The 18,524-nt window shown below is 40.2% G+C and overlaps 1 pseudogene; it reads right to left on the minus strand.

The window, feature by feature from the left end:
* Positions 1–4,443: 4,443 nt before the first annotated feature.
* LOC109113010 lies at positions 4,444–14,615 on the minus strand (annotated as a pseudogene).
* Between the last annotated feature and the right edge of the window lie 3,909 nt (positions 14,616–18,524).

An 18,524-nucleotide genomic window follows, 5' to 3' on the forward strand; every position in this document is an offset into this window, starting at 1 on the left:
AAATTCATCGGAAAAACGTGGTATGGCCCATATCAGAAAGGGTTATCCTTAACAGAGGTCTTAAATTTGGGTTTGGAAAAACTACTCATGATATGGCCTACTATCAAAAGGCTATGATTTGATCCGGTGCCCCCGTGTTGTCAACAAGCTTGGCGCCCCTAAATTTTGTAGTATCACACCAAACTATATTTTGGGTGCAGGCAGTCTTTAAAAAAAAAAACATCACCAGCTGCTGAAATTCAAATTTGCGCGCTTCGCTGACTGGCGCAGAGACAGACGCATGTTTGCAGTGCTGCGGATTAAATAACAATCGCACACGAGTTGAGTTTATGAATGCAATGGCCGAAAATGTCCCAAAACAAATAGAGCGACATACTCGACAGATTTCATCCATGTTACTGGTCATGATACGGTTTACACTGTATCAAGGATACGCAGAGATCACGTGGGAAGCAACGCCATCGTTTTCGAAAGACTCCGTTTTTGGTCCGTTTACACTGAAACGCAACCCTAGGTTTTCAAACTAAAATGAGGTCAGCAGCGTTTTCAAAAGTGTCTCCGTTTTTCGAACGTGGAAAACGCCGTAATAGTAGTAATGTAAACGATAGGTGTAACCGTGTAGCAAAAGTTATAGCGTTTTTAAAACAAAGAAACCGCGCACTAGTGTCAAACGGGGACCCCCTGCATTTTAGTCCGTTCTAAAATAGTCAGTCCGCTGCATTTTGTGTTACGATTATATTCTGTTTTTTTCACGCTAATTTGTTCATTATTGTTCATGCCAGAACACCAGGTAGCCTGCTATGTAGTAAACCATGTAACGGTCAACCAAACATACCCATAATTCTTTGCGTTCTGATGCGTTGGCCGACCAGTTGGTCACCATCGTCTTACGATCTCTATAGAATGAATCAGAAATCAGAGTTCCCATTGTCAGTTCCCAAAATCGATTAATATGGATATGCTAAATGAGTCAACAATGTTTTTATCGTATGAACTTAACAATGAAACACGACATAAATGTAACCCGATTTGAGCAGTGTTATGGACCGCAAGCTTGGTATGTTAGATGGGCCATCTGTCATTAAGCGCGCTATAGGGGATAGGTATTTATCGTGTAGGTATTTTGCGTGTTAGGTGTTTGACAACGCACTTTAGGTTAAAGGGAGGTGAGGTCCATTTCTTTGGACCTGGCGTGCAGGATTTATCTGAGGTGATGCTTATGAGAAATACGTCAGATCCTTCTATATAGTTATTAATGTTCTCGGGGTCTAGTCGATTTGGTCTTGTCCGGTTATTAACCATAAAGGGCCGATGTATCAAACGATACGATTAGATATTGGCATCGGATACTCGGAAACCACGATCAGCAATGACAGCGAATGGCTGGCGGCAGGACAGCAACGTAAATGACATCATTTAAATACATTGTAAGACACCTGACACAAACACTTTGACAAATTTCTGGGACCTTTTTAAGGAAACAGCACAAGTGAACCCAAACTTCATAAATGTTAATGCTAGATAAAATTGAATATGTGGCCAAAGTTGAGCACGGTCATTCAGTAGGGTGATAGCCCATACTAAGAAGTCTCACGTTTGCTCTGCATTCTCACCCATACGAAGCGATAAGTGCAACACACACAGAGCAGTGAACAACACACACACAACGATGAGCCACACAGACCCGGAGCAGTGGGCAGGCCCAGATTTTTATGCTGCGGTCGCCCGCAGGAGCAGACAGTTGGGGGTTCGATGGCCTGCTCACGTGGCACTAAAAAGTCATTGGTATTGAAGGTTGAGCAGAGGAGGAATCACTGTTGCCCCCAAAACACACTACCCCCACCCCACATTCCTGCCGGCCCGAGACTCGAAACTCACAAACCCTTCGAGTTGGGAGTCCGACTCTCAACCCATTAGGCCACGACTTTCCCTATGTGCAGTTTTTTTCCCAATATTTGTATTCAGACATCGTAGAATTGTACTGTAGTCTTCTAAAAGTTGTGGCAAGGCATTAATTTTTGTTTTGGACAGCAGTTTGGCTGCTAATGAGTGTGGTAGTCCTTCACCTTGTTTTTTGTTGTACGAGCCGCGAACAGATGCGATAATTTGTCAATGAAATTGCTATATAAGCTTCGCTTGGCCACAAAAAAAATTTTTTTTTTCGCAAAAAAAGGAAAAAAATTGCACCACGACCATTCTTGTGATCCCCTGCACACCAAAATGACCAGTCTAATAATTAATTGAACTCATCATCTCACTAGTGAACAAAGTGGGCTAAACATGAGTACTAATTCAGGTATAAAACCACTATCATACTTAATTAGATTGTAAGAAAGCGGCTTCCAGTCAGATTGTGTCGGTTAGCAAATGGTTACCTTCAAAGAAACAACAGTGCATCCCTCATCGATTTGCATCAAAAATGGCCCTAACATGCAAGGAAATTTCTACAAAGAAATAGTGCACCGAAAGAAACCAATTTACCGGAGCATCAAGCAACTTTCAAGGACGGAGGTTTGACTGCAAGTGAAGAAGCCTTGCGGCACGTCCCAGAGTGTCCAGCCACGCACCAAGTCCTTCTCCTCCTGAAAGGAGTCAAGCTACAGAGAAATCATTGTCTCCAGCACGTGCAGCTTTTGCTCAGGGGGTGGGGGGGAAAAAAAAAAAATGGCAAAGCAGGTGGGTTAACCCAAATGATGAGCGGCAATCTGGATGCACAGTGGGGCCAAAGAACTTTTGGATCAACGGCATGGTGTCAAGGAAGTTGCAGAAAAAGAAGCCACTTCTCTCTCCAACGCTAAACATGACCACGGACAGACTGAAATTCTGCAGGCAAGTACAAGGATAGGGACAGGCAGACAGAATGGTGCAACGTTATATTTTCTCTGATGAAGTCCCTTCTGACTGATTTGGGAAGAATCTGGGAAATCAATTGTTTGGAGAAGACAAGTTGAATGCTTACCATGCTGTCTTGGGACCGTTGCATCAGTGAAGCATCCTTGAGACCATTCATGTGTGGGGTTGTTTTTTGTTCAACCAAAGGGAGTGGGCTCTCTAATAATTCTGCCCAAAAAACACTGCCATGAATAAAGAATAGGTATCAAAAACTGGTCCTTCAAAAAGAGCGCACTCTTCCAACGATCAACGAAGCAATTGGTTGTGATGATCTGTGCATTTTCCAGCTATGAGGAGCACACATGTCACAACAGCACGAGTGATAACGAAGGTGGCACGAAGAACAATACTATTGAAATTTTGGCTCAAGTTGTCCAGGCAAATCCCCAGATTTCAATCCGGATAGCGAACCTTGTGGTCAGTCCTAAAAAAAAGAAAGAGGCAGATGTGGATCGACGCAGAAGCCCACAAATTAGTGACAGCAAAGATTACAAGAACTAAGGCAAGAACTGGATCACCCAATCCAGTCAGGCTACGAGTTTTGTCCGCAAGAAAGATAAATAAGCCATTGCAGACACCCAACGCCAATATGCAGAAGTAGGTAGGAAGGAACATAAGTAGTGAACACTGTAAAATATTGACCTTTTTTGCCAATAAGAAGCCTAGTACTGGTAAAAGAGACTGTTAAAAAGCATTTGGTATATTGAGGATTATTTTGTTTAACCAAAAAGTTATTGGATAAGGTTATGATTTAGGGGACAGTGTTTCATCGCACACTCTTGGCTTTTATTGCTTTCATTTTGCAGAAAACAAAACCACCACCCAAGACAAACGTAACTGAGGAAAGTTTATTGACGTAATGTACACAAGAAAATTGGTATTATTGCAAAATAAGCTTCTTGGTCCACAGTTTCACATAAGGCTTGTTCAAAGGCAAATGACAGGTGCGTACACAACGTATACGTAACTGCAAGGAAGACAAGGTAGTGGTTTAAGGGAATTAAAATGCTGGTTTATTACAGGCTGCACTCTTTGCAGCTTCTTGTCAGCCTGTTAGGAGCTCAGGTGTTCAAACATGGATGCTCGAAGTTTGAGCCCAAACCAAATGGTCGTTTAGACCAGAATCGAGCTGCAAATGGCACAGCGTTCTGGAGAGAAAGAAACCGGGAGCAACCCAGACCTAACAAAGAAAAGAATGCGAGGATTATTGTAGTATTACACTACAAACAACTGCAGTGTCACACTAGCGCATGCAAAGTGGGGCCGGCAAGATTTAAAAGATAAGACAATATACGAATTTAACATCAACCATATAATGTTACAAAAATTTCTATTTCGAGTGATTTGAATTCTTATTTCTTTTTAAAATCAAACAGCAATATAATTAAAGGAATGCATCTGATTTTAAAAAGCAGTTATTTTTTTAAAGGAATGCATCTGATTTTAAAAAGCAGTTATTTTTTATTTTAATAATATTTCACAATATTTCTGTTTGATCTGTACCATTCAGGCATGTTAAAGAGATGACCAGATGTCATGAGACCCCAGTAGTCAGGGGTAATGGGAGGACAAGTTAATAACCGGATTATGCAGTGCTGTTTCCTGGAACATCCACAGACCCCAAGCCATTACCTTCTGCCTCGCCAATGCAAACAAAGATGGTGGGTATGCCATCACCTGAGGAAAAAAAAAAAAAAAAACATTGAAATAGATTTAATTAGGTACTGAACTATGCAATAATCTTTATTTAAAGCCTTCTGGATTAAAATATTGATGTTTCAAAACATTAACCACTGTAATTAAACACTAGTAGTTTTTGATATACATTTTATATAAGATAAGAGACTGCAGAAAGGGACATCCTGTTCTTAGTGTTACGTAGTTGTGTTTTGGTCATACCTCATATTCAGCTTTGATGGAGTGTCTCATCAGGGCCTTTATGGGCAGAGCAGAGGTGGACTCTAAGATGGCAGGGAATACCATAAGAGCCACAAGCCTGGTACTTTGATCTCTTCTCACAGCGGAGCCACATCTGAAGTAGAGTTCATCAGAACGACGACCCTTCCCTTTTCGCCTGCTGTGACTTAAGAGCAGCTAGATCACACACAAACAAATTCCCTTAATCAGTTACTAATGTTCTCTGAAGTTAGGCTCTTCCACAAACATAGCATTACTGTGATATTAGGAATAGTGGAAAATGTCACTGACAAACAGAAAAAAACAACAATCATTTCTTTGATCTATTAGGAATACCATTCCTAAAGTGAAAAGTTTCAGGCAGGAAAGTGGTGAGGCTTTATTCAGACTGGGAAAAATTCATTTAGATGCTGCGCAAGACTTTATTGGAGTAAAGAGGGATGGTGGGGTCATCGGTAGGTGATTGGTTTTGATGGCATGTAGAATTTTTGCTGATCTGGGTGAATTAACTAAACAGCACAAGGTCAAAGAGCTCTATGTTAATGTTCAGCTTCTTAATGTAGATTATGATAAATTAAATTGACTGCAGTCAGTTTTTATTACTTGAGGATCTTTAAATTCACTCTACGATGAAGTGGACTAGCGGTAGATTTTTTCTTTTTTGTTGTGAATGATGTTTTTTTGATTGAATGGAAAGACAAATAGTGGGGAGAGATGGTTGTTTTTATTGTTTTATTTGTTTGTTTTATTTTTTGTTATTTTTTTGCAAATACATATTGTACATATTTTCTTGTATATAAATACACACACATATACACATTACATATATTACATGTAACATTACACAATTTAATTACAAAATAAATAGCTAATCAGAGAAAAAAAAAAATTGTAATTAAATTACATTTATTTATGTAAATGTTAATGATTACAAAGGGAGTTACATCTGAATATTTTCTGTAAAATTCTAGGATGTTGAATAATACAATTTTTTGCTTTGCCTGTTTTTGATTAAATTACATTTATTTATGTAAATGTTAATGATTCACCCAAAAAAATAAATTTTTGCCATTATTTACGATTTCCTCATGTCGTCGTCAAACCTTTAAGATCTTTTGTTCAACCCTCATGTTGTAATTAAGATATTTTTGATGAAATCCAAGAGCTTTCTGACCTCGCATAGACAGCCACTTAGAATTACCAAGATCAAGGCCCAGAAAGGTAAGTTTATGCATGGTCAGAAAGCTGTCAGATTTAATCAAAAATATCTTCATTTGTGTTTATAAAGATGTGAATAAAGGTCTTAGCAGGTTTTAATTCAGTGAACATACGGTACCGTGTGTAATGCTCACGGAAAAAGCATGCACGTTAGAGAGTAAATGCACTGATTACAGAACCGGCTTTACTGACGAGATGCGCATTAAATATCATGCCAATATTTATCATACATCCCTACTTTTTAGTAAAACAATGCTATTCTAAAGTATTTGATTAGTTCTTTTGTTTGAATTTGCATCACACCACTTCTGCCAATTACATCAATCCACATTACAGCTGAAAGCTTAATGCTACAACCTGTCTGAGATTTGCCACAATGGCAAGTGATTAAAATGCATCCAGTAAATAAAAATGCGTGATAGTGATAAAAATGCAATCCAGTGCTTGAAATTTAACAATTCCATGCAAAACATGTTTGCCAACTATTAAAATGCTATTGGCATAAATAATCAAACCTGAGGTAGCATCACACACACAAACAGACACACACATACAGATTTAATTGATTCCTTTTCCAAATTGCATTGACTGCTCTAAAATCGAAGACAACAATATTTCAGGAGTAGGACACATACATATTCGATAACTGTTTATTTCCTATTATTTCCAGAATGATCTCAAAGTAAAAAGAGGTGTTAAAGTCTGATTTTGTGGTGGCTGTGCTTTAAAATTAAATTATTACAATCTTAATTCAAGTGATGGAAAATTTTGAAAGTCTGACATTAATCAGTGTTGAGTACTATTGTAAGGTTAATCCTGCCCTGCTTGATCTAAATGTTTGAAAATGATTAACGTTTGAAAACATTCATTAGAAATTTAGAAAAGCAACTGAAATGTAATCAAATGTAATAAGTTACATTACTTTATTAATTGAAACGGTTACACTACTTATTACATTTTAAATAGGTACTGCAATTGGAAACCTATTACATTTCCAAGGACCTTCAACCAAAAACAGTGCATTTAAAAATTAGATTAAGGTGGAATTTCATGCAACTTTTGCAATTTTAAATGAATAGAGAAAAAACAGGTGAGTTACATCCTACTATTACAAGAAGTGTAAAAATATTAGCCTTTTGTAAAGAAATTGTACCTTGACTCGCTCTGCAACCCACTCAAAGTTCCTCTTCACCCATCTGCATGCCTCAGGAGTCGACTTCTTTCCAGGTCACGGTACACCTTCACAGAGACACACCAATTAAAAACTGAACAGTAGCATTAAAGATCAATACTTCAGGTTGAGATTAATTCTCTGCTAATCCGGCGAGTTTCTGGAAAGATCGCCGATCATAGACAGAAGGACATCTGCTTTCTCAGAATTAATACCAAACTCTTATTGGGGCTGCTAGCTTTACTCCAGTGAAGAATAGGTGTAAATCCCTAGTCTGACGGGTTATGTTAGTATTGGCTACTTACCTGTTTGTTCTTTTCTGCTGGCTGCGATCACCAGAGCACAGAAGGTCTCCCCGGTCGTATTGTCAAAACATCAGCCAGCACAATCTCTTTTGTTGTCCACCGTTCACACCAAAATTCAAGTCTAAAAGGTTTATGAGCATCAACATTTAACCGATAGAGGAGGTCAATAGTGAGAAAGATCACGCCACCACGTTACACTCTAACAGAAACTTCCTTCAAAGTGCTAGTTTAAACTCACAGGTTTCTACTTTCATATCCACCAGCGAATGCAGTCCCGTGTGGCCCCAAGCCTTCTCCAGGACTTCAAAAATGGCCACTGTGCTTTTGCTCATAATGTCCACCTCCACAGCGGCCGCAATAGTCAAACCGTGCCAACTCAAAAACACAGCTGCCAAAAAGCTGCTCCTCTGACCACTGAGGATCATTAACTCCTGCATCATCCTGAAACAAGACCAATAGCAAGAATAACGGAGGACATTCAATATAGGAAATCATGCATGAAACTGCTCTTGAAATAAAAATGCCAAAATTCTCCCTACAACTATTTCTTATTACTAAATAACAGAACTCACCTTAAAGAACATCTCCATTTTTAAAGAAGGAGTGAAGCGGTAGCTTCTTTGACCCAGGGTTGCGTTTGAGGAAGGAGGCATGTGGCTTCCGTCTGCAGACCCCACTCAATGGGTTCAATCTCACATCGGGATGCACAAAAGCAGGTCTCAGTAATGTGCCTGACAAATGCCGTGGAACCTGAAAGAAAGTGGGTAGGGCATGAGTCCATTACTGTGGTAGAAGGACAAAAATTATGGTCTAGTGTACATTAATGGCATTTACAAGCAGAAGATACAGTTATATACTGACACTGACTGTGCAGAGTAAGGTATTACAGACAAAAGACACATGCTTTCACCACAAGTGAAACTGGGACAGCTACAGTCTTAAATAGCCTGGAACACCGCAGCATGTGATTGTAATTTTCAGTTTAATTAAAGGAAAGGCATGGCTGTCAAGCACTAGGCAAGCGTCTCCCCAGAGTATACACACCAACTTTAATTCACTGAAAAATAGACCTGAGAGTATATTGTGCGAACTATTTAAACGTAAAATGCCCTCTGTAACATTTAGAATTTGGGCCTCTCTCATGAATGTATTCAACTAGATTATACAACAAAAATTATACAATACCAGAGTTTGAGACTCTAAGTGCATTGCTGAAATTGTATTCAATAAAAAAAGCAGGGTGCTGTGGGGGTCTGTACACCCTACTTGCTTGCATGTTACGGTACACCGCACATCCTTTTTGAATGAAGTATATTGTTTGTGGACAAATGAACAAAATAAATTTTATCAACATGTCAAAAGATTATAAATAAATAAAAAAATCAACACAGAAAGGAATCTAACCAGCATCCTTGTAAAAGTTTGAAACACAACAGCTTGGTGGTCTGTTGGCAACGTGGCTGCCTTGCCCTCCATTGATCCTTCCGAGACCCATTGCCCACGCTGTGATCTGATCTTTTTTGGAACTGGACCAGGATAACATAACCCGGCATCTCCCACGCTCAAAGAGGTCTGCTTTGGTGCTTACCCTCGATTCAGTTTTTTGACCTAGTTATTTCAGTTCTACACATAAAAAACAAAGGCAACAGTGACGTGGCCAATTGATTGAAGTGCATGGGACTTTGCAGGATGCCAAATCCACTGCAAATGATACGTAGTGAACAAAGCATATACCGGGTCTGACATATGACAATCAGAAATAATAGCCATACTGAGCCGTTTTTTCAATCCATATTATGTATTGTGATATATTAACTAATACCAATATTAAAAAATAAATAAAATTAAATGTACTTCCAAATACAACAATCAGATATTGCATAAGCAAAATGAGGGAATCCAATCTCTTTAAGAATCCTCATGATGGCTTGGCAATTTTTTTTAATAAATTCATTTATTTTTAAATGTCACATATTTGATCTTTTTATGAAAAAGATATGTTGGTTGAGGAAAAAAAATACCTAAAGTCTAAGAAAATTGGGAATATTATTGATTTAAAAAAGGTTACTTGGTTATAAAGGTTGTGTTTTTTTTTTTTTTTGTTTTAAGAAAATAAAGTGTGTATTTTAGTAACTCGTATTCGTGATTTTGTGAAGCCATGACATATTTTATTAGAATTTCTTAAGAACAACTATACATGTGCACCAAAGACTTCGTTCTAAAAAACTTTTACGAACCCTCCAGCAGAGGCAGAGATCTTCTCCACACCTTCTGATATATAGTTTGCCCGCTGGGGACCCCTATTCTGTTTAAGTGACACTGGCCCAATCAATTATCCCTACTAGTATATTCCACTGCTTCTGTTTGACCCCTCCCGCACTGAAGTAGTACAATCTCGCCTGACCAGGTGCCCTTTTATCATCCGCTCCCCTCTCAACTGAACTTACCCAAAGCACACGTATTAAAATCCCCCTAGCGTGACACCGAGCCCCAACACATTCATCCCATCGTGACAACTGCCAACCCACATTAACTCCCGCGAGTTTGCTTCGCCCTTACGCTGTTGAAAGCCCTTTGAATTGTTCTGCAAACAACAAAGACCACGGGAAACACGATTAGCACACTGATCTCCATTCTGCTGTTTGCTACGGGGTTTAAAGCCACCACGTCTTCAACATATTGGACTTCAGAGAAAGGGCTAACTTCCATTAAAGCTGTCCCGATCACCGGGCGTGTGCCAGATACCCTCCAACTCACTGAATTAATATTCCTCAACGAGAGCACACGCCGTTGCGAGCACTCGTGAACGATGTCATTAAAACCCAATCAGAGGTCGATGCCATCGATCTTACTCCACCTACCCTACGGATGGACGCCAAAATCCTTGGATCTGAGCTACTTATAAATACCCCGGACAAAAACTACACACGAGAAATTGCCACACTTCTGCAAGCAAACATTGCTCAATATCTTTGCCACCACAGTCCCACCGCGCCTCTTCTACCCCCAGTTACTACAACCAGATCATTGATTTCCCCCCCGCACCTTGTCCGTCCCCCACAAGTTATCCACGAGACGAACTTTTGCAACCCCCCCCGTTTTAACTCGATATAAGTGATTGGACAAAAACTTTGCATCTCTTTTCTCCTCCCCAAACTTTTTCTATTTTTTATTATCTTCTTCTAGCACCCTCCGATGCCAGTTCAAAGCTGGCGTTTTCTGCCCTTCATGGATCACAACTCTTGGCCGGTTGCACGATGATTCCCTCACGTCGTTGTTCCCACTCGCATCCGCTGTGCGCAAAACACCCGTCGCTTCTGGAGTGACTCCACATGCACAAGGTGGAAATACATCAGCTTACACATACAAAACCATACACCACCGCTCTCGCCTCGGAACAAGAGAGGACACTGGGAGTTCCTGTAGGAGTCAGGCCCCTTTGGGGATGGCCCCCACTCCCCGCGCGGGATGCTGGCCGTGGCCTCGGCGGCCCCTCGGCCTCCCTGGGGATACATGGCACCAACACCCAAATGGACCCGGTTCAGCGCAGATTTTGACACTTGGACTTAGTTGCTTGCCACGCATTGCGGTAAGTGTGCTGGTTCATACAAGAGGTGACTTTTTATTGTGGAGCTTAGAGACTATTACTATAGAACAAACATTTTTAAGATCACCCACAGTGCGGACCAAACAATACACTTTGTTGGTTTCCCCTAACCTGGCCAGGCTGTTCTGTGGTTGGATATTAAAGGGAGGTGGAAGTGGAAGACCATGTTTCAAACAGCTAATACCAGAAAACCTTCTTAGACTGATGAGTTTTCAGCAGGACTCTGTTTGGACCTAATTTGCACCCCCTATGGGTACCTGGAAAAAATTAAATAGTGCTTAAATCAGCTTCTTTTTGTTCAGCCTGTTTTAGACATACCAGGACCTCACTCCACCCCCTTCTCTTCTTTGACCCCTCTGTCCCTCACAGTCCCATCTAGGTAGTCCAATATTCAATAGCCTATTTTACTTAACGTGATTATACCTTCTATAAATGTCTTAAAACAGACTGTGAGCAGTATCAAATTTTAGCAATAGATTTTTCCTTAGTAATAATATTTATGGTGTTCTATTTGTGAATTGTAAAGCGACATAGGAGGCATTATATCTCAAATGCTTATATTACTCCGCCTCTGGGTAATAAATAAATGCATCCTTTACAAGCTGGTTCTCCCAGGGTCTCCCAAGCTAGTCAGCTGCTGATATCTTAGGGGTTTTTGGCACAGTTTTTAGCTCTGGTCACAAGCGGTGGAAAGACGCCTGCTTAATTCCAGCCAAAAACCCGCAAGAATAATCTTAGGCTAAGCATATTTGCCTTATTGTATTATTATTATTATCTCTTATTATTGTTATTTTTACTTATCTATTATTCCACAGATGGATTCCCTGTGGTTAAAAATAATCTTCACTGAATGATCAATATACTGAAATTAACTCTCCACGAAACCTCATTGTTTCGCACACGTAAGCCTGCCGTTGGCATGGTGTCAAACAGTTACTATGTATTGTTCGTAAGTATGTATCATTGATAAATTCACCGGGGGGTAGAACTATTTGAAAGGCTAATCTGCTTTCTAATGTTATAATGCTTGTTATGAATGCTGAGTGTAGCTCATGGTACATGATTATAATGGTGCATACCCTGCAGCTATGCAGTTGAGATCACAGATCAATAAGACTTCCATCGACGGCATGCCGTCTCATCTGTTCTCTGATTTTCAGGACGTGATTGCATTAGCTGCCATTGAAAAGAGCGAGGTGATCTCCCCATGATCGCGATATGGACGGATCCTCCTCTTCTTTGCATTGGAAGTCTATATTCTCAGACCAATCTTGTGCTGCTTTCTCCAATCATCAGTGCTCTGTTATCTGAAACTGGTTTACAAAGGAAACACGAGTTCCACCTTAAACACACATATCGTGTTATATGGGTCAAAGACATCTTTGTCACTGACAATTCTTTAATATGCTACTTTTGTCAACGAATCTAATGCTGATCTGACGCCCTGGTAATTTTAATAATGAATTTATTTTCAGTAATCCGTATTTTCGTTTATTGGTAGTGTACTGAACTTTTAGGTTGCCTCCTGGATTCCCCTTTATTTTAAGGCGGGGGGCGTCCGCTTTTCAGATGACGATAAAATGGTAAGGATGTTTTCCACTGTCTAGGTTATCTTTTCAATTGTTTAATCTTTATGTTCCTGTCTTCTTCTTCTATTAGTCAAACTGAACAAGTACCAAGATCAACATCAACCACCATTACTCTCTCGTCTCTGCTCATTACAAACTTATGGTCTCGGGTTCAGTAATTCTCATCTGAGTATTCTCTATCGCAGTGAGAAAAGAATGTAAACACAGTTCTCTAGCGGGGGTGCGACTAGGTGCTTTGCCGTGCCCGAATTAGTTTAGCTGTGCCCCTTGAGGTGAAGCTAGCCAAGTCCCAAGTTACAGAATGCTCTCGTGGCCAAGGTTGGACACCGAAAGTCTGTTCACGGGGGGAACCAAGATGGTGGACCCCCCGTTTGGCCTAGTATTGCGAGGATTGGCAAAGGTGGATCGTCCATTCTCGTTGTGCAGACGACCAGGGAGCAATTCAGCTGCGCCATTGGTACTTGGTGTCGACGACTTCCGAGACCGAGCAATACGATAGCTAGTGCACAACATAGTGACGAAGCCACAAGCAAAACATGTAAAATTAGTCATAAGTCCTGTGGTCTCAGCTGGTGAACCCATGAGCAAAAAAAAAAAAAAGGTGTTTGGTTCTGATAGCGTTGTCCAGCAGAAGAATAGAAAGAAACAATACTAAGTGCAATAAGAAAATGCAAAAGGAGCCTTTCTGTTTAAGGGAGGGACTAAAATATTCCAATAATCTTGTGTTGCTGACGTCAAATGGCTTTGTGGTTCCGATCAAAAACTGTTATTGTTACAAATTCATCTGCCAGAAAAATGCTACATGGACTGGTTGACACCATCATCCTTCAAACACATTGGCACTCATTTTCAAAATCCCTGAACAAAGCATTGGCAAGTTAAATTAAATATGGATACTACAATAAATATGGATTCAAAGAAGGAATCAGTGTAGTGATGCAGTAAGGGTATGGGCTTATACATAAAAAAAAAAACATATACGTTTAAAAAACACTGTCCTTTTGATTTCCACTTTATTTCTATAGCGCTGTTTACTTTCATAATGATAAACAAATTTGCGTCATGGCTTAGGGCCACCACATAGCGCCATGTCAAATCCGGATGCAAAACCCAGATGAGAACCACTACTGGTACATCGTAATGTTATTACCGCTGGGTCTCCTTCTGTACTATCTACTGTCGTTCGGTATTATATACACCAGTGATGGAGTTCAGTGGAGAACACTGCTGTTCATATTACTAATCTGAGGGCTTGCCAAGTTGACCTCACTATCCTGGCATTCATTTCAGGCATCCCATAATTCAAAACATTTGACCACTTCCTCTGGTTCTTGTTTTTAAAATTCCTTCGGTGTCAGTCTTTGTTCCCCGACAAGACCCTTGCAGAAATGGCAGGAGAATCTCAAAAAGCGGCCTCATCCATGGTGACTGGTCATATCTAACCGCCCACAATGTCATTGTCCTCCCTGTGGAAGTCCACCCATTGGAGTGCTCCTCAAATGTTGGTGGAGCAGTGAACATCCTGGAGTTCCTCAGTAAACTATTTGTGTACTGAAAACTCGGTGTAGGTCATGCGACTTCTAGGAGGTCTGGACAAAGGGCATCCAGCTACGGTGTTCGTTCTAAAATCTCATGACGCGGCGTGGATCCCCGATATCTGCTGCTTTTCCTCTCTGCAGAGAGCGGTAGAGTGTACTTCAGGTTTTTGTACTTGGTGCGACACTGTTTCCAGTCACCCTTTACCCACCTTGCTGAAGAAGCCCTTCGTTGAATCTGCACGAATAGTCTCTTGGTTTCTGGTTGAGCCCTGTAGGCTGGAGTCGCTGAATGCCTTCTTGGCCCAGATCTGAAGCAGTGCAGCCACTCTGAGCCTCACTCCAGTTTCTGCCCGAGTCATGCACTGTGATTAGGTTCATTCTCGTTTGCGGCTTGCTGCTGTTGTGTCGCTGAAGAAGAAATTAGTTTTTTTAGAATTTTTGTTAAAAAATGTGAAGATGTTGAAACAACATCTATGTTTGTATCCAGAAATCACCTTGTCTCTGCGTTGCAATCAGTGGATTAGTGGTGGCATTCATTATTGTTTGCGTCTCTTCTGCCAGGCTTTCATCTTAAAGAAATGGTGAACAGATGCAGAAGATGGTGAACTTGGAACCATCACTGTTTTTGTTGTAATTGATACACAAATCTTAACCGTCGTCAATCTTGATAACCCTTGTTCTTCGACAGGTTCAACGCCTCATGGCCACCTTTAGGGGGGGGGTCCCTGTCTGGTATGTTCCTAGAGTACCTCGTCCTCAATAGATTCAAATCCACCCATCGATGTCTTGTGCCCTTTCATTATAGCATCAAAGCTCAGCAAAGAACCTTAGCTGCCAGGCCTTGACTCTTGCTGACTATTTGTAGTCATACTCTTCATGTGGTCTTATATTTGGTGCGGCACTGTAGTCTCCAGTCTCGCACAACACCGTGTTGGCGCGCCACCCCGACGAGCGCACATCTCCTGGAAGATGGACCTTGTTTCTGTGGGAGCGATTGGAGCTTGCTTGTGAACCTCCTTGTCGGCCCAAACAGTAAAGGGAGAGCCTGTAAACTTCCTTGTCAGACCAGTGCCTCCCTCCTTCCAGCCCTAGAAGTAAATTGGATCTCACTTAAAAAACAAGTTTGGCAAGATTAGGCAGAGGAAAATTTAGTATAAACAATGGGGCTAGATTTGCAACCACCTACCAGTGGGTTTTTTAAAATCCGACCAGGTTTTTTCGTTTTGGTTTTCAGTTTTTTCGACTACAAGGGCCCTCCTAGACTCCCCAACAAAAGTTTGGCCACATGACATAAGTATAGATATATAATACGTACCGTTGCTCTTATATAGGCCCTATATATACTATATAGAACCTTATGGTAAGATATACTATAAGATATATATATATATATTATATATATCTAGATATTATATATATATAGTAGAGGATAAGTGTATGTGTGTGTGTGTGTGTGTTTGTGATGTATATGTGTATATATAATATATATTATATATATATATAATTTTATTTATTTATTTATTATTATTATTATTTTACTCACTATTTCTACCTGCTAGATTATTTCAGGACTCGGCATAACTAGAAAAATGTAATTCAGTAAAAAATGCTCATGAGTAAGTTATATGAAGTAAGACAAGTTTTTCAAGACCGTAGAAGTCCATTTTTTTTTTTTTTTTTTTTTTTTTTTTCTCAAAGAAGGCGTTGGGGGGGGGGGGTATTTGTGTTGGCAGTTTAAATTCTTTTTTTGCTTGCTTGAATTTTAAATCGTTTTTAATTCAGTTTGAGGCCCATTGTGGGCTCTGGCCCCTGGTTGGAAAACCACTGTTATAAGAAATAAAAAAAAGTTTTATAGTCAAATTGTCTTTTAAAAATAGATTTGTTAATTATTTAAATTATGCAAGTTACACAGAAAATTTAAAAACAAAAAAAAGAGCACAAATATCCAAATTTGTAACTTGAATGCTTCATCCACAAGAATGAGGCATTCATGGCCTGTAGCTTCGTTATCATGTGATCAGGTCGTTACCTTCCTGAAGACCTGGCAGTGAAGCAGCCTCCTCTCTTCTGAGCAGCCCGTCGGCTCTTCATCTCTGCCACGTAAGGCCTTTGGGTCGGCAGCCTGCTATCTGCAGAAGAGTGTTTGTAGTTGGTCGCTGCGTTAGGCCTCCAGTCTGGAGGAGCCAATGCTCCTACTCTGGGCCTTACACGTGCTCAATCCAGTCTCTACACACACCCAAGCTCTCTCAGACGGATTGAGATAGCACTCATACTTGCCCTGCTTTCTTCCTCTTTCCCATGGCTTGTCCTCTCCCTCCACACGGAAAGCAGTGCTTTCCACTTCCCTCCCCTCGTCCAGTATTCACCAGCTGGTGTCCCTCTTAGCCTCTTGTCCTCTCAGCATCATGCCTTTGTTTGGTCTGACTTTCAGGCTCCATGTTTCGAAGCTTGCCTAGAAAATGGCTTCTGTTTGTTCGCCTCTGCCTTTATCCGTCTCTGCTTCCCCCCTCCCTGTTGACTTTAAGCTCAGTGTCCAAGGCAAACCAGACGATGAGGCCAGTTAGGAACAGCCCACGTGACAGAGAACAGCCTCATCAGACTAGGCTTAAGCTGTGTGCAGTCGGGGGAGGGACCGCTGGGGAGAAGAAATGTGAGAAGTGGCTTGGCGAATGAGCTGCACTTGCTGCGTCGATCTTTACTCAATAAGACACGTGGAATAGGCCCACTCACCGAGCTGCATTTGACTGTGGCGACAACACATCTATTTGAATGGTCTTTTGGTGTTTATTTTGTCACATCTTTGGGATGAACTGCCTATGCTTTCCCTCATGCTTTCTGTCTCATACTCTCTCTCTCTTACACTCTCTCTCTCTCTCTCTCTCTCATCCTCTCTTTCATCTCACTCTCTCTCTCTCTCTCACACTCTCTCTCACACTCTCTCTCTCTCACACTCTCTCTCACTCTAATTCCCCCTCCCCCTCTTTCTCATTGTCATTCTCTGCCTAACCACTTCACATAAACCAGTTTGATCTGCTTTACGTCACACTCTGTGCAGTTCCTTCACTCATTGAAACAGAATTTGGTTTTTGATTTGATCTTGTTGGTGTAAAATATCGGGGGAAAATGGGCAGGGACGCATTCTCTCTTCAGTACTTTTAGTCTTGCAAAGACATGTTTTCTAATGGATTACCACAGGCAATATCAACTTCTTAAACACCTCAGCGTGTTTTTCAGTCTCAATATCTGCACTTTTTTTATTATTATTATGAAGTACATTCCCTTTATTCAAAGAAAAGTTTAGCACATCAAGAAAAGAAAATTAATAAAAAAATCTGTACACTAACATGAGGATGAAAACTTAAGCCTCTATATGATCAGCTGAATAAAAGCTTTTTTTGTTTTATTGGGGTCGTTGGGTGGCACCAACAGGATCACTACAAGATTCTATTTTTTGGTATACACCTGATGAAATTAATCAGGCCCGATTCTAAATGGTCATGCACTACAATTAATCAGTACGTGAGAATTGTCATGTACACACGGGGAAAGGGGACGGGGTAGCCTCAGTAATCGCTACTCCTCAAAATGTCCTTTAATCTCGATAAATTATATTTTTTGACATATCATATTTTGAATGTGATTATTCACTGTATGGCAAAAGCTGATTTTCAGCCAGCCATTACAACCATTACAAAAAAATTTTTTTTTTGTTTTTTCTTTTTTTTTGTATAGTTTTTGTTATTTTCAAAAACCACAAAAAAAAAAAAAAACAGAGAAAACAGGAAACAAAAAACAAAGTGTATCCTGAGTTCGGGGGAGGGGTGGTACGGAAAAGCGATCGGGACATGACCATTCGAATTAGCGTGGTGGGCAAATATCAAAAAAAAACAACAAAAAAAAAAAAAAAAAAACCCAAAAAAAAAAAATTACAAAAACAACATTCTAAGATTTCTTTCGTTGAAGTAGAAAAAGATCAGCTTTTTATCTGAAATTCTGTAATAGTTTTGTATCATTTGGTCTTTACACTGTACTTTTTTTTTTTGCATTTTAATGTGTCCCTGCTGCTCATAACTAATTGACAACCAACATTTTTTGATTGAGTATGTTCTGTGGTATGTTATTATACAATTGCTAAATCTGCATAATCTTATTGTAAGATCTTTAATGTGAAAAAAAAAAAAATTAAAGTACTTCTTTTTTCTCGATTTGTAAGGGGGTGGTCAGGAGAGTGTCTTGGGATTGTCATGATAACGTGACAAACCCACCAACATTACAGAGCTCACCCTC

The sequence above is a fragment of the Cyprinus carpio genome, chromosome A20 (assembly GCF_018340385.1).
Source record: "Cyprinus carpio isolate SPL01 chromosome A20, ASM1834038v1, whole genome shotgun sequence".
NCBI lineage: Eukaryota > Metazoa > Chordata > Actinopteri > Cypriniformes > Cyprinidae > Cyprinus > Cyprinus carpio.